At 43.4% G+C, this 13,190-nt stretch overlaps 1 protein-coding gene across 2 annotated transcripts in view; it reads right to left on the reverse strand.

Moving 5' to 3' along the window:
- The window catches only part of Tgfb2 (transforming growth factor beta 2), an 80,900-nt gene that overhangs the window by 29,507 nt on the left and 38,203 nt on the right, over positions 1-13,190 (reverse strand). The window lies entirely within an intron of this gene.

Raw genomic sequence — 13,190 nt, forward strand, 5'->3', positions numbered from 1 at the left:
ACATTTGAGGGCAAGCAGTTAACCCTGTCCTTTGAAGGTTGACAGAGGGTGTAGAAAATCCTAGATGGTTAGAAACTGGAACAAGTTTATGACAGTTGATGCCTGCAGAAAGCTGTCAAACTTGCATACACTAATCAGATGTGCCAAGAAAATAGCTCCAAATGGCAAGCAATTCACCAGGGTTTTTTTCTTTTTTTCCCTTGAAAATTTGGTATCCAAATACTCTGTTTTTATTTGGGCACCTTTTTGCATCTTTTCTGGCTTCAATAGTTTGGGGTTTCACACACAGTGCATATGACCAAGTGAGAGCTAGGAAATCTGGATAAACTGGCTCTATTAGATCCAGTGTTAAAACTCTCTTTCTCTGTCTCTCTTTCTCTTCCTCCTTCCCTCTCCATGCAAGTACTGGAACTTGAACTCAAGGCTTGGGAAATGTCCCTTAGCTTTATTTCTCAAGGCTTGTGCTCTACCACTTGAGTCACAGCTTCATGTCCAGCTTTTTGCTGGTTAATTGAAGATAAGAATCATGGACTTTCCTGCCCCAGTTGGCTTTGAACCTTGATCCATAGATCTCAACATTCTGAGTAGCTAGGATTACAGGCATGAGCCAGGGCTCTTGGCTAAACATCTGTCATTCAGGATAATGTCTGCTGGTAGGATGCAATCCTAACTAATAGAGTCAACACAAATTACTTCAGTTACAAAATGATGTCAAAGACAGAGTTCAAGACAACTTCAAGTTCATGGGCTGCTTAGTTTTGCTTTTATTTTCTAGCAATCTGAAATTACCCTTGAATATTCAAGTGAGGGATATCCAAAGTCTACCCCAAGACAAAGGCAGGTTAATCCTATCCTTCTGCTTTTATATTTTATTTTTTTTGGTCGGTGGTGGGGCTTGAACTCTGGGCCTGGGCGCTGTCCCTCAGCTCTTCAGCTCAAGGCGAGCGCTCTACCACTTGAGCTATAGCGCCACTTCCTGCTTTTATATTTTATATCTAACATCCACCTCTGGTGCACCAACACTGGACAGCCCCTTCTACTACAAATATACTTGTACAAATCTTCTTCCACATCTCCTGCAAATTTACCTTCCCCATTCCAGAAAAATTCCATCTAATCTGGTGGCTCCATATCTTTCTAACGTTTGTTCTATTATGCTTCATTACACGTAATCATTCACAGTTGTTTGTTTCTCTTTTGTACTCTGCTTGTTTATTGTGTTCTCTCCTATGCATATTTAAGCATCTTGAAACTGTTTTCTAATTCTCCCTGATTCCTCTCCCAGACAACACCAACACACACACACACACACACACACACACACACACACACACACACATATATTCAGGACAAAACTCTCTATATAAGAGTTCACCAAATATCTACTGTTTGCGTAGTTGGTCATTAATGGGAGTCTTGAAAGACTCAGGTATTCAGCTATGGGCAAGGCAAACTTCTTATTAAATAAGTAATCTTGCCAATCTTAAACTCGAAATAAATACATGAATTTCTTAGGAAATTCATGGCCTGACAATTACACTAAGAATAGAAGAAGAGGAAAAGAGGAAGGAAAGAAGAAGGAGGAGAAGGAAGAGGAGGAGGAGCAGCAGCGGCAGCTAGAAACATGTGGACTTTTCCTCATCTAAAGAGCTCTGCGTTTTTATTTTTCCTTTGTGTAGACTTTCTTCCATCCTTTTCCCATAGACTTGAGACTCCAAATCCAGGCTCATAAAAAGCTGTGAATTCCAACTCATGGTGTGCTCCATGCTGGTTTCATAAAACAGCTGTGTTACAGTTGATGACTTTGTAGATGGTGAGCCGTTACGTTTCAGAAATCTACCAACAAAGCACAAGCCCCCTCCCCAATCCAAAGCATCCAGATTCTGGAGAAAAAGAATAGTATTCATGCCCTTCCAGTGGTGACCCCCTGATGACCCACTGCCTCTCAACCCTTGGAATAGCTGGTGGGAAGCTATCGGGCCATTAAACGTCAGTACCAACGTGAAGGTTTATAAAGTCCTTTAGCACAGCAGTCTGAGAGGAAGCATCTTTTTCTCCTTTGGAATATGTCCATCCCAGTGATTAGAAAAGCTGTTCCCTCCTAACCCTGTGCATCTAAAACCAACCCAGGTGCCCAGAGTGGTCTAAGCAGGACTGGAGCCAGGTTCTCTGGCTTTGAGTACTTTTTTAGCCAGAACTTTCCACGGGCTAAGTGGCTCCATTCATCTTCATTTATCTCCCCATTAGACAGTAGAAGCTTCTAACATCCTTTGTCCGGGGCGGGGGAGGGGGGGAAGCATCCTGGGAAGAGCAAGGCTACTTTAATGTATTTCCTGTCATCAGCAACAGTAAACAACTCATTCAAGCACCCCCATTTCTTTCATGGAGGACCCATGGTCTGTTCTGCTTTCGCAGACAGACACCCCTTTTTCACACCCACCTGCCTCAACTGTATCCTTCCATCAAGTTAGTAAATAAGTGCTCTGGAGATTTATTTTCATTCTCTTTGGTGTTTATTAAACTGTGAACGAAATTTTTTTGCCTCTCTCTGGTTTTCTGCCCATACACTCTTCCTTTTTATGGCTGCCTTAGGCCATGGGGTCAATTTTGTTTCTTCTTCTTCTAAGCAAATGGTCCAATGATCCTGTCATAGGCTTTTGAGCTCTGGAGGGGCATGTGCAAATATTTACAGGAGTAGCTCGATAGTTAAGTCATTGTTCTGCTCTGTTCCTCTACATGGCAAGCAGTGCTGCGTCGCACTGTCTCTTCAGAACTATTTAGGAGGTTTATATTGTAACTGTCTGATCAAAACAAATCTGCATTTGGGTTCTTGATTTATAAATAGAAGCAGGACAGCGTGCTGTGGAACAGCCCTGACCACTGACGCTGCGCTGGTCCCATCGCCCCAGGGAAATGACCAAGCCTGGAGAAAGCACCACGTCAAAAGCACAACAGAACCTGCTGACTGAACAATTTACTAATTTCAAAGGCCAGTCCCAGCTGTCCCCTGCTGCCATCTGCTATGGGTCACAAGCCACACCCTCTCCACCCCTCCCCCACCAGCCTGGATGATGGACTTGAGCAACCTGCCACATGTCTTCCCGATTGGGAGGGGAGAAACATTGCTGTGAATTGCTCTGGCAGTTCACCCTTCAGTGCCTTGGGAGACATGGTGCAAGAAGCTGAAAGGAGCCCATCCGCAAGCAGCCAGGATAGGCTGTGGGCTCACTCTCTCAGCTCTGGGCGCCAAGAGTAGCAGGGTAGGTGTTTGATGGTTTGCACAGCCCTGATCCACCCGCTTCAGTCTTGGAGGGATGGAGCTTTTTTCCTCTGCTTCCTCCAAGAACTCATTCCCCACCCCACCCCCTCCATTCGGAATGGGAGTTTTCTCTGAAGTTTTCTGTAATTCCAATCCCAGTTCCTACTCCAGTGCCAGGTGGTCAGGTACTTGTGCCTGACCTTGGCCAACTTACCCACACTCGTATCCTGGCCCTCTCCTTCCTCTCAATTTCTGACCCACTTTTTTCAGTTCAATCAAATTGATTTTCCTTCCACCCTTCTCAACCAGCTGGCCAGCTCTGCTCCTGCCCCATGCTTTCCCTCTCAGGGAAAATCTTACACAGAGAGATTCCATGTGTCAGTAAGTGAGTGGTGTCCTCCACATCTCAATTTCTGGCTTCATACCCCTGCTAAATCAAATTTGGAGAAATGGAGCGGGGAGAAGGGGGAGGGATTCTAACTTCTTATTGGTTTCCAAAGTAACAGTGTACAGAGAACTGCAATAGAGTATTGAATCATATACAACTGTATGAACATTATATGTTGATCTGAACCTGTTCCAAACTATTGATTCACTTATACATTTTCTCTTCCCTTTGTAAGACCCTTGAGCTCAGAGAACTTTGCCGACTGTTCTTTGGGTCTCATGTAGCAAAAAGCTGGGTTGGCAGTCATAGGCCCAGAGCAAGTGCAAAAAAAAAAGAGTCCCCATGCTCTTTCTTTAGTTTATAATACTCTGTGATCACCCTCTTGAAATCTTTAATAATTTTCTCTTCAAATTCATGCTTCATAAGGTCTACCAGAGAGGAAGGCTGAAAACTCAGCTCTTGTGCTAATCCACCTCCCCATAAGTCTTCGCCTCCTATCCCTTACCCTTGAGTGTTCCTCATCTCATGCAGTCTTTCCTGGTTCAAACACCTAGTGACCATGACCATCCTCAAGAACTAGGGATAGGCATATAACTAGTGACATGTCAGGGCAGGACATGGTGGCGGCTAGCTGTTTCAACCGAAAGCTGGCAGTGACACAGTGTATTCAGTGGGGATGACTTGGTAGACTTCCAATAATGGATCAAGTACATCTCATTGCACAGCATGCAATCATATAGGCTGGAGCAGTGGCTCTATGAGAAGACACATGCCTGGTTCTAGAAGGTATGAATCTACTGGCTGGTGTCCGGGTCACCCAGCAGCTAGTGGGCTGTACATTCTCAGCTGTACAGCAGGGTCCTTAAATGCCTCTGAGAGTCTCTTTCAGTCTGGGGGTATCCTTGTACCCAAAGGAAAAGAATTGCAAATAGCCCATTAACACACACACACACACACACACACACATATACACATACCAGCACACACCAGATATGGAGGGGGAAGAGGGTTAGAGGGATAGAGCAGAAAGACATGAAAACAAACAAAAAGTTGTACACATCTTCTAGAATCTTCAACAGTCCGATATTATTGAGTTTTGAACAAGAATCTTTCCCACTATTTCCATTTCAAAGAAAGATGCTGTGAATCCTGCACGGAGCCTGGCTACAATGATGATGATACACAGATCCCAGTATGTGCAGCTAAAGACCTTTAAGGCCATCTCCCTTCTAACTCTAAACCAACGAGAGCTTGGCTGAGTGACAACAAGGACATTCTGTGGTTCCCCAGAACTTCTTCCTTCATCTATATAATGAGGTAAATACACAGTCAATGATGCTGTCAGGACTGCATGAAGAAACAGAGGGGAAAGTCGGAGCCCTGAGCCCAGCACAAATTTCCACTTGGGTTCCTCCCTGTCGCCATTCCCATAGTGCAGCAAAGATGCCAAGTGGCCACTGGGCCCTCATGTGTGCCCTGGGAGAGAAAGTGCTCCTGCTGCCTGACAGACTTCATTAGAGGAGCAGAGGATGAACAGAAGCAGCTGAGTGTCCTGGGGCAGTGAATGAAAAGCTGTGTACTCCAGTTCCTCCCTGCTGCGTGGAAACAAATTAGTCACCGAAGCTCTTGCAGGCTGGCCACCACCTCCCACTTGTACTGAAAGTGCTGACCGTCAGAAAGGCAAGACAATTCCACCACCACCCCACCACCCCCAAATAGCTCCAGATGAAGCCATTCCACCTCCCACCACAGGGCTCCTGTGAGGACATCTTTTAAATGAAAAAGCTCAAAACAAAAACAAACCCTACATCGAAGATAGGTCTTTTAACTTCACTGGCATGCACCCCAACAGAAAAGGTAGTCATGGAAGCAATATGCCCAGGATGTTGAGAACTCAGCCCCTAGGCCGGGCTGGGCATCAGTCACGTATCTACTGCATGCTCTCTGTTGAGCTGACTGCAATGTTTGGGTCTATGATCTCCATATCTGGTACATTGGCTAAAGCAGTGGTTCCTCCATTGAAGTTCTAGAATCACAGCATTGGCTTGGGATGTGAATCATGCAGATGGTGTTGACACCCATCCTCCCTGAGAACCACTGAGATACAAGATGCTTACTGACACCTTGCTGATGAACCAATATTAGTTAATAATAACAAACAGATTGGGAGAGCCAGGGAATAAGAAGAAGAAAGGAATTTTAGTGTGTAACAGTCACTTTCTTGGAGTCAGCACTGACAAGATTTTCCCAATGGAAACCTGTTACTGGTCTCATAATCCTTGTGGAATTTACAAAAGCCCAGAAAGGTCAACCGGCCAAGGTGAACCATGGAAAGTGTGGGTATGCAAAGGTTTTTAGGAGCTGGAGGAAATAGTGCATCCTGCCTGAGATAGTCACCATCCACTTGAACTTCAGATCCAAGCTAGTCTTCCTGTGAGAGGCTTGAGTGACACCTGGGTCTTTATGTGAGTGCTCTCAATGAACAGTGATGGGGACGTGTTGAGTGTTCGGCCAACTCGTGGGGAAAGTCTAGGTGTTCTAAGATTAGAGAACTGCTATAATACAGGCTAAAAGAAAAGAAAACCACCGCGAAACAAAGGTGAAGCTAAAGTTTTCAATCAGGTATGACCCGTAGAAAACAACACAAAAAGCCAGACAGAAGACTGCTTAGGGTAGGGCCCCTTGCACCCCGGCGGATTGGACAGAGATGGGCTCTTCTAAGCTTACTCAAGTGATTCTACTCCCTTCTGGGAGAGGCACAGGTAATGCTGAGCCCGGAGAAGAGAGGACTTAGAGAGAGCACATCCCTTTGGAGGTTCAAGTACTTTATCAGCTTGCATATGGAAAGGTCTTTCCTTCTGTGGATGCACAGAGCCCTGTTGAGGCTCAATATAGAAGGACATTTCTAGAAACTTAGGATACGTTTAATATATATATATATATGTGTGTGTGTGTGTGTATGTGTGAATATATATATATATATATATATATATATATACATATTAATGAGCCAGACACCGGTAGCTCATGCCTGCAATCCTAGCTCCTCAGGAGGCTGAGATCGGAGGATCTCAGTTCAAGGTCAGCTGGGCCGGAAAGTCTGTGAGACTCTTATCTCCAATAAACCACCAGAAAACTGGAAGTGGCACTGTGGCTCAAGTGGTAGTGCACTCACCTTGAGCTGAAAAGCTCAGGGACAGCACCTAGGCCCAGAGTTCAAACCCTACGACCAACAAAAATAAATAAATGAATAAATAAAAATAAATTAATTAATTAATGACCTCACTATCTTCCAAGGTGGTAAGCTTCTTCCTCAGTGGATGAGTTCATGCACTAGCAAAATAAAACTGGAACTCCAGTTGGCAGTGGGGTTTCCTGGACCTGGGTGTAATGTGAACTAGGGGCCTTGCAGCTTGCTCCCAGCTCTGCCACTACATCATATTCACGTGATGCTCTCCAAAAGTTATTTTTCTTCTCTAAATCCCACTGTTGGATAATTTTCACCTGCATCAGAAACATCTTGTTAATATCCTAGACCTACTCAGTGAATACCAGGTGATTCCTCTCTCACTCCCAGCACTGGGGGTTCAATTTGGTGCTCCATAGTAGCTAAGCAAACACTCTATCACTTGAATCATGTTTCCAATTATTTCACTTTCGGTTTGTTTTTCAAATAGGGTCTTACGCTTTTTCCCAGGCTGGCCTTGAACCATGATCTTCCTAATGTCTGCCTCCCAGGTAACCAGGATTACAGGTGGATGTCACCATACCTAGCATTACCAGTTTTTGTGGGGGTTTTTCACATTAAGTGTCAGAACTCCTGCTCACACTGTTCACTGGTTTGACCACAATGTACTTGGCCTGTCTTCCCTTCCAATTTCTCGCTGTCATGAAGTAACTAGGGATGGAGAAAAAAAATGTCCATTTGACCATCTCCATCATAAAAAGAATCCAACTCCAAGAAGCCCTTCCCATTCTGCGATAGCATTATATCCTTCATCTGGGCAAAGAGGATCTTTTAAATCCCATTCTGAAGATGAAGAAAATTAAGCATAAGGTAAGTAAAATAACCTTTAGCTAAAGTCAAGGTGAGGTTGGCCTTCCAAGCAAAAGCTTTTCATCGCAATTCTGTCTTCTATGCTGAGACTCCCCTACGTGGAAAGCAGGAATATCACAACAGGTCAACATACCAGCCCATGCACTGATGAATGGTTGCATACAATGCTGCGGGTCCTCCACTATAGATCAGATCAGCTTGATCCTGCAATACCCATTGAGAAACTTCACTACAAGGTCCAGTATTGTCCTCAGCCTCTTACCAGAATGCTCTTGAATTAGAGAGCTGAAGGCTCACTTTGTGAGCCTTCTTCTCAGTAAGAAAAACTTTGTTAATATTGGTATTGTCTAGGATTGTTTGGACCCCCATACATTTTATGCCTAGTGCCTCAGCCCCAGTAGCATCTACTGACTGTTTTGCCCAAACCATCAGAATGAACAGAACAACCCTCCTTGTCTCTTCAGAAATGACTGCACTTCCCTATGGTTCACCAGTGACGGGTGTAGAACTGTGACGTGCTTGAGAAGTGTAGTGGCCCTTCATTCCTGACATCCCTAGCTTTGAGGGAAGTAGTTTGGGGTTCATTACATAGCCCTCAGAGTGCAGCAAGACAAGCAACCCACCAAATGGTTGGAGGGCAATAAATTAGCTACTATTTGTATGTACATAGACGTGGCCAGCAAGAAACCAAGACAATTGTGTTTTGGGGTTTTCTGAAATTTGTCTTGGCACACTGGATATGGATTTTATTTCACTACCACATCCCAAACACTGCTGACATTCAAGTCACAGCAATTTAACACAAAATGACTGAGAAATAAACAGCGCATCGACCGTGGTTTCTGATTTTCTCTCTGGCCATCCCACCTATTAAATGTAACCCAGTACCAAAGCATCTGCAATTTAAAGTGGGAGTTTCCAAGGGTGGGGGGAGGTGTCAGCCTTGACACGCTGCTGGCAGTAGGGACCCCTAATTGTGTCCACATCAGCTTATGTGACTTGGCCTTCATCATGCTGCTATTTGAGACCACGCATTCTGTCAGCGAGAGTGTTTGGGCCCCTCGTTACACAGTGCAAACGAAGTAAAATAACAGTGGTGCTGGCCCACAGTGTTTGGTTTTCTTGAACTGTTATAGACACGGGGTTTCCAGTTTCTGTTGTGAAGTTTCCATCTTCCCGCTAAACTCCCACCTACTTGGCAATAGCCATGGCGCCTACAGTTCCTCCAGATTTCCCATCAAGCTCAGGGGGTTTTGTAGAGTGCACTGGGGCTTTGTAAGCAAAAGCTGTGGGTGCTGAAAGGCAGGCTACAGAGGCTGGTGACAGGCCAGTGACTCAAGCTGGGGAGACTCAGAGGCAAAGGAGCATGAAACATGGGCCCGGATGGGCCCCCATGTGTGCACAGGTGGACAGTGAGTGTGACAAACCCTTCCCAAGGAATTTTACCATGGTTGGTATGTTTGTTTGTTTCAGAGATTGTTGTTTCGGTTTAATTTTTGGAGACAGGGTCTCACGATTGTGGCTTGGCCTAGTCTCAAACTGGCTGTGTACGGCAGACAGGCCTCGAATGTCAATCATCTCATCTCACTAAGTCCCTAGTGCTGGGGGCTTATCAATAAGTACCACAACATCCATACCCAGAACAGACTATTGGAACAGCTTTTCTCAACCACGGTCTTATCCTTTAGAGAACATAAATTCTCTTTTTGCTTTTATCTCTCTTCCTTCTTATTCTCTCTCCTTTCTTTGCTCTATTTTCTTTCTCTTTCCTCTTTTTTTTTATTTTCCTTCAATCTGTACTTTCATTTACAGATATCCAAGGGACAAAACAGTCACTTTTTTTGTCCACCAATGACATTTAAAAAGTCCATGATTCCACAACACAGTTGTCATTTCAATTATTCCAGAATTTAGCAATGGCTCCACACAACCACAGTAACAGGAAAGCAACATGTGCTGATTCCTTCAGTGACAGTAACTTGGGAGAGAGAAAAAAAAAAAGAGGATATCATGCTTAACCCCTTAATAAGAACCACACTTTATTTTTCTTCCTTTTTTTTTTATAGATTGAGAAATGGAGGAGTAAAATCTTTCCAGGATTACATCAAACATTGGCAAGAAACAGATTAAAATACAATGTCAATTAAATTGACATTCTTACTCAACGTTGGACAATCTTTCTCCTCTCTACAAATAACCCAAACAAATAAACTCTGGCATTCCCTTTTCCAGAAAGGAATTCACTTTCCCTGCAGCACTGCAATGATTGGTGTGGACTTTTGACATGCTTAATGTGTGTGGAGTGGCTCATTGTTAGCCTGAAAATCCTTCCTTAATATTTATAAAATTTTAGCAGTGATGAACACAATGGCCAATCCATGCCTCTTGTACTGTGACTTTTCCTTTGTGTCTTCTGTAAGCTTCTCACTTGTGGCCTATTATATTTGGGGGTGGGGAGGAAAAAGGTAAGGCAATTGCTTAATTTACTTAGGAGCATTGTGCTGATTTGTTGTTTTGCTTAAGTTAATAAGCAGCAGGATACACCCTGCTAGACTTGCAAACTGTTTACCAATGTCACCAAGAGAAATGAGCTGTTATTACTGGAGTATTAAGCTCATGGTTTGGAAGTGAGCAAACATGAAGAGGAATAGGTAGTTTGGATTATCCAGTTTAAGAGAGCAGTAAAGTGAATACAGTGACATTCAGTTTCTCTGCAACACTTCATAGTAGTAGAAATGAAGACAAAGAAAGGGATGGCCTGCTGCCAATCAGGTGTGTGCTCTCAATGCTAACTCTTCTTATTATAGTTTAACCTATAATGAAACAAAAGTTATTTAATTGTCATTTTTAGTAAATTTTGGGTTTTTTCCATACAAACCATTTTAGGACACTGTCATCTTATACTTTTGTCCTAGGGTTTTTGTTGTGCAAAATTTACAATATACTGCTATTTGATATATAATTCAATTTACTGGATTTGATTCCTTACTGCACATCTGCTGAGGAGAAACTTGTTAAATATTTTTCAGGAGACAGGTTTGCAAAATCATAAGGGTCTATTGTCTATGAACATTAAGCCTCTCTCTTCCTACCCTGAATTCATAGATAAGGGACAAAGTTTCTAGAACTCAGTTAAGCTGGGCACCAACCAGTGGCTCACAACTATAATCCAAGCTACTCAGGAGGCTGAGATCTGAGAATTGTGGTTCAAAACTAACTCAGGCAAGAAAGTCCACGAGACTCCTATCTCCAATTAACCAGCAATGAGCTAAAGTAGAGGCATGGCTCAAGTGGTAGAGCACCAGTCTTGAGCAAAACAAGTCAAAAGAGAGCTTGATGTCATGCTTTCAAGACCCCGTAGTGACACAAGTGGATATAAACTAAATCCACACCACAGGCCCTCCCCTGTGTGCACTCACTTCTCCAGGCCCTGCACAATGTGCTGCTCATCTCCAGGAGAGACGGCCATGTCAGCAAGAAGGGGATTCTTGGAGATACGAAGTCACACACTGTCACCGTGATGCGGTTTTTGGTTTGCTCAGTGGCACATCTTCAAGATGGATTAGCAGGAAAGCCAAGCTACACTGAAAATAGCCAGTGGAATGTTCTAGAGTCCACCTCACCATGGAATGTCCATGCTCTGCTCATCAGAATATTTGCTTCTAAATATGCATCTTTCAAAGGACGAATGGAGAGTTTAAGTGGTTCTGAAAAATGACAGCTATCTAGAACAGAAGGATGGCAGAAAGGAAGAAATGCTTAGAACACATTTTTAGTTACCAGATGCTCAGATTCGCATTTCCATTGACAACCTGTTAGTTCCCATAGAACATCAGAGGTTCAAATGATGGAGGTTTCTGAGGGTTGGTAGGTGTATTCATTAAGAGTGTACACTCTTCCCTCATCCTGTTTGTACTGGCAATGAAGCTATGGGCAACTAAGATAGGGGAACATACAGGAATTATAGAAATCTAGATGCACTGTGGCATGAACGAGTTCTGGAATCGAGCCAGGGGTGTTACGCTCGCTTGAAGAAATCGTGTTCATGTGGGTACTGAGCAATTTTCTATCTTTCAAGGCTGGTCCACTGTTTGTGAGAGGAGGAAAAATGGGCTTTAAGAATCTCCATTGCAGAATTAAACCATGGTGAAGTCTTATAAAATGTTTAAGTATGTGATATTTTCCTTTAATTGAACTAGCCAAGAGCAAGCTCTACAGTTTAGTTTCCATCTCATTATTTTTTTATGTAGAGAGAGCCTAGAAATTGTCCACATTTTAATCTGCTCTGAAGGAACAGGAGAGACACTGGAATAGAAACGTGACTGAAAATAACAGCCAGAGTATCCAGAAACTAAATCCAACCGGGTCCAATTTATTTGAGACTTCAGAGGCGTTGGAACGAACTGTAATGTTGAGAATGGAAGGAGAACTCTTCAGAAAGAATGAGTGTTTTCTTTGGGGGAAAGTTTAAGCTCTATACGATAGCTCTCTGTTCTCTCTGTTTTCTTTAGGAGCCTTGAAGAAGGCCTTGAAGAAGGCTTTGTGACAAGGGTCAAAACTCAGCCAGCCCTCTTTTCTCACAGGCAATTGGAAAGGCAGGAACAGCACAAACGTCTTTATTGAATCCCAAGTCAATGGTTCTCCTATGTGTTAAAAGCATTTATTTAGACCTTTTCAGAGGAAAGTCCTAGCAAGAAAGTCAATGTTTTATCAGTATGTCCCAGGGAACGTGAAAAGAACCTCCCAGAATGCCACAGTGAATTATACACACAGATATAACTAGAATAAAAGAGTACACAGAAGTATAATGATGGAAATTTTACATAAGACTATCTCAGGGTTCACCTACATATTCACAAATCCCCTGAAGTCAGCAGAATGATTGTACGAGTCAGAGCGAGTGAGTTATGGCACTGAAAACATCCTTTTCTTGCCATATTACATTGGTTTGATTAGGCTATTTTTTTTTAAGCCAGGCAACCAACATGACTGAAAGATTTTCTTGTGTCAGAAAAGTGAGAAAGTAGCCAGAGCCATCATCTCATCAACTGATTTAACATTTGTGCGTACAAGAGTATGAAGGAAATCAACAGTCTACATTCCTCATATGATTGATTTGCACTCACATATACTGTACCACAGAGTCCTGTGCAAAACGGACTAGTCCTCACAGGGGCCAACCTTGATAATGCCTCTCACTTTCACCCAGTGCCCTTAACACTCTGGAAACTCTCTTTACCAGAGAAGGAATTGAGCAGCTACCCAGCTGAGACACTATAGAGATGACAAGGGCTAGAAGGGATCTGTATGCATCTACTGTGCTATATCCATGAGCAGCCAGGATGCTCGTACGCCAATCCTGAAAGTTCAAGTTCTGAATTAGGGGTGGAAGGTTCTTTTGTAAGTTTTCATCAGCACAGGCATAAAACTTACCTTCTTTCTAGCTCTGTGTCCTAGATCCAGGCCCACCAAACATCCCTTAGAAT

The sequence above is a fragment of the Dipodomys spectabilis genome, unplaced genomic scaffold (genome assembly GCF_019054845.1).
Source record: "Dipodomys spectabilis isolate Male_0828 unplaced genomic scaffold, ASM1905484v1 ptg000069l, whole genome shotgun sequence".
NCBI classification, from domain to species: domain Eukaryota; kingdom Metazoa; phylum Chordata; class Mammalia; order Rodentia; family Heteromyidae; genus Dipodomys; species Dipodomys spectabilis.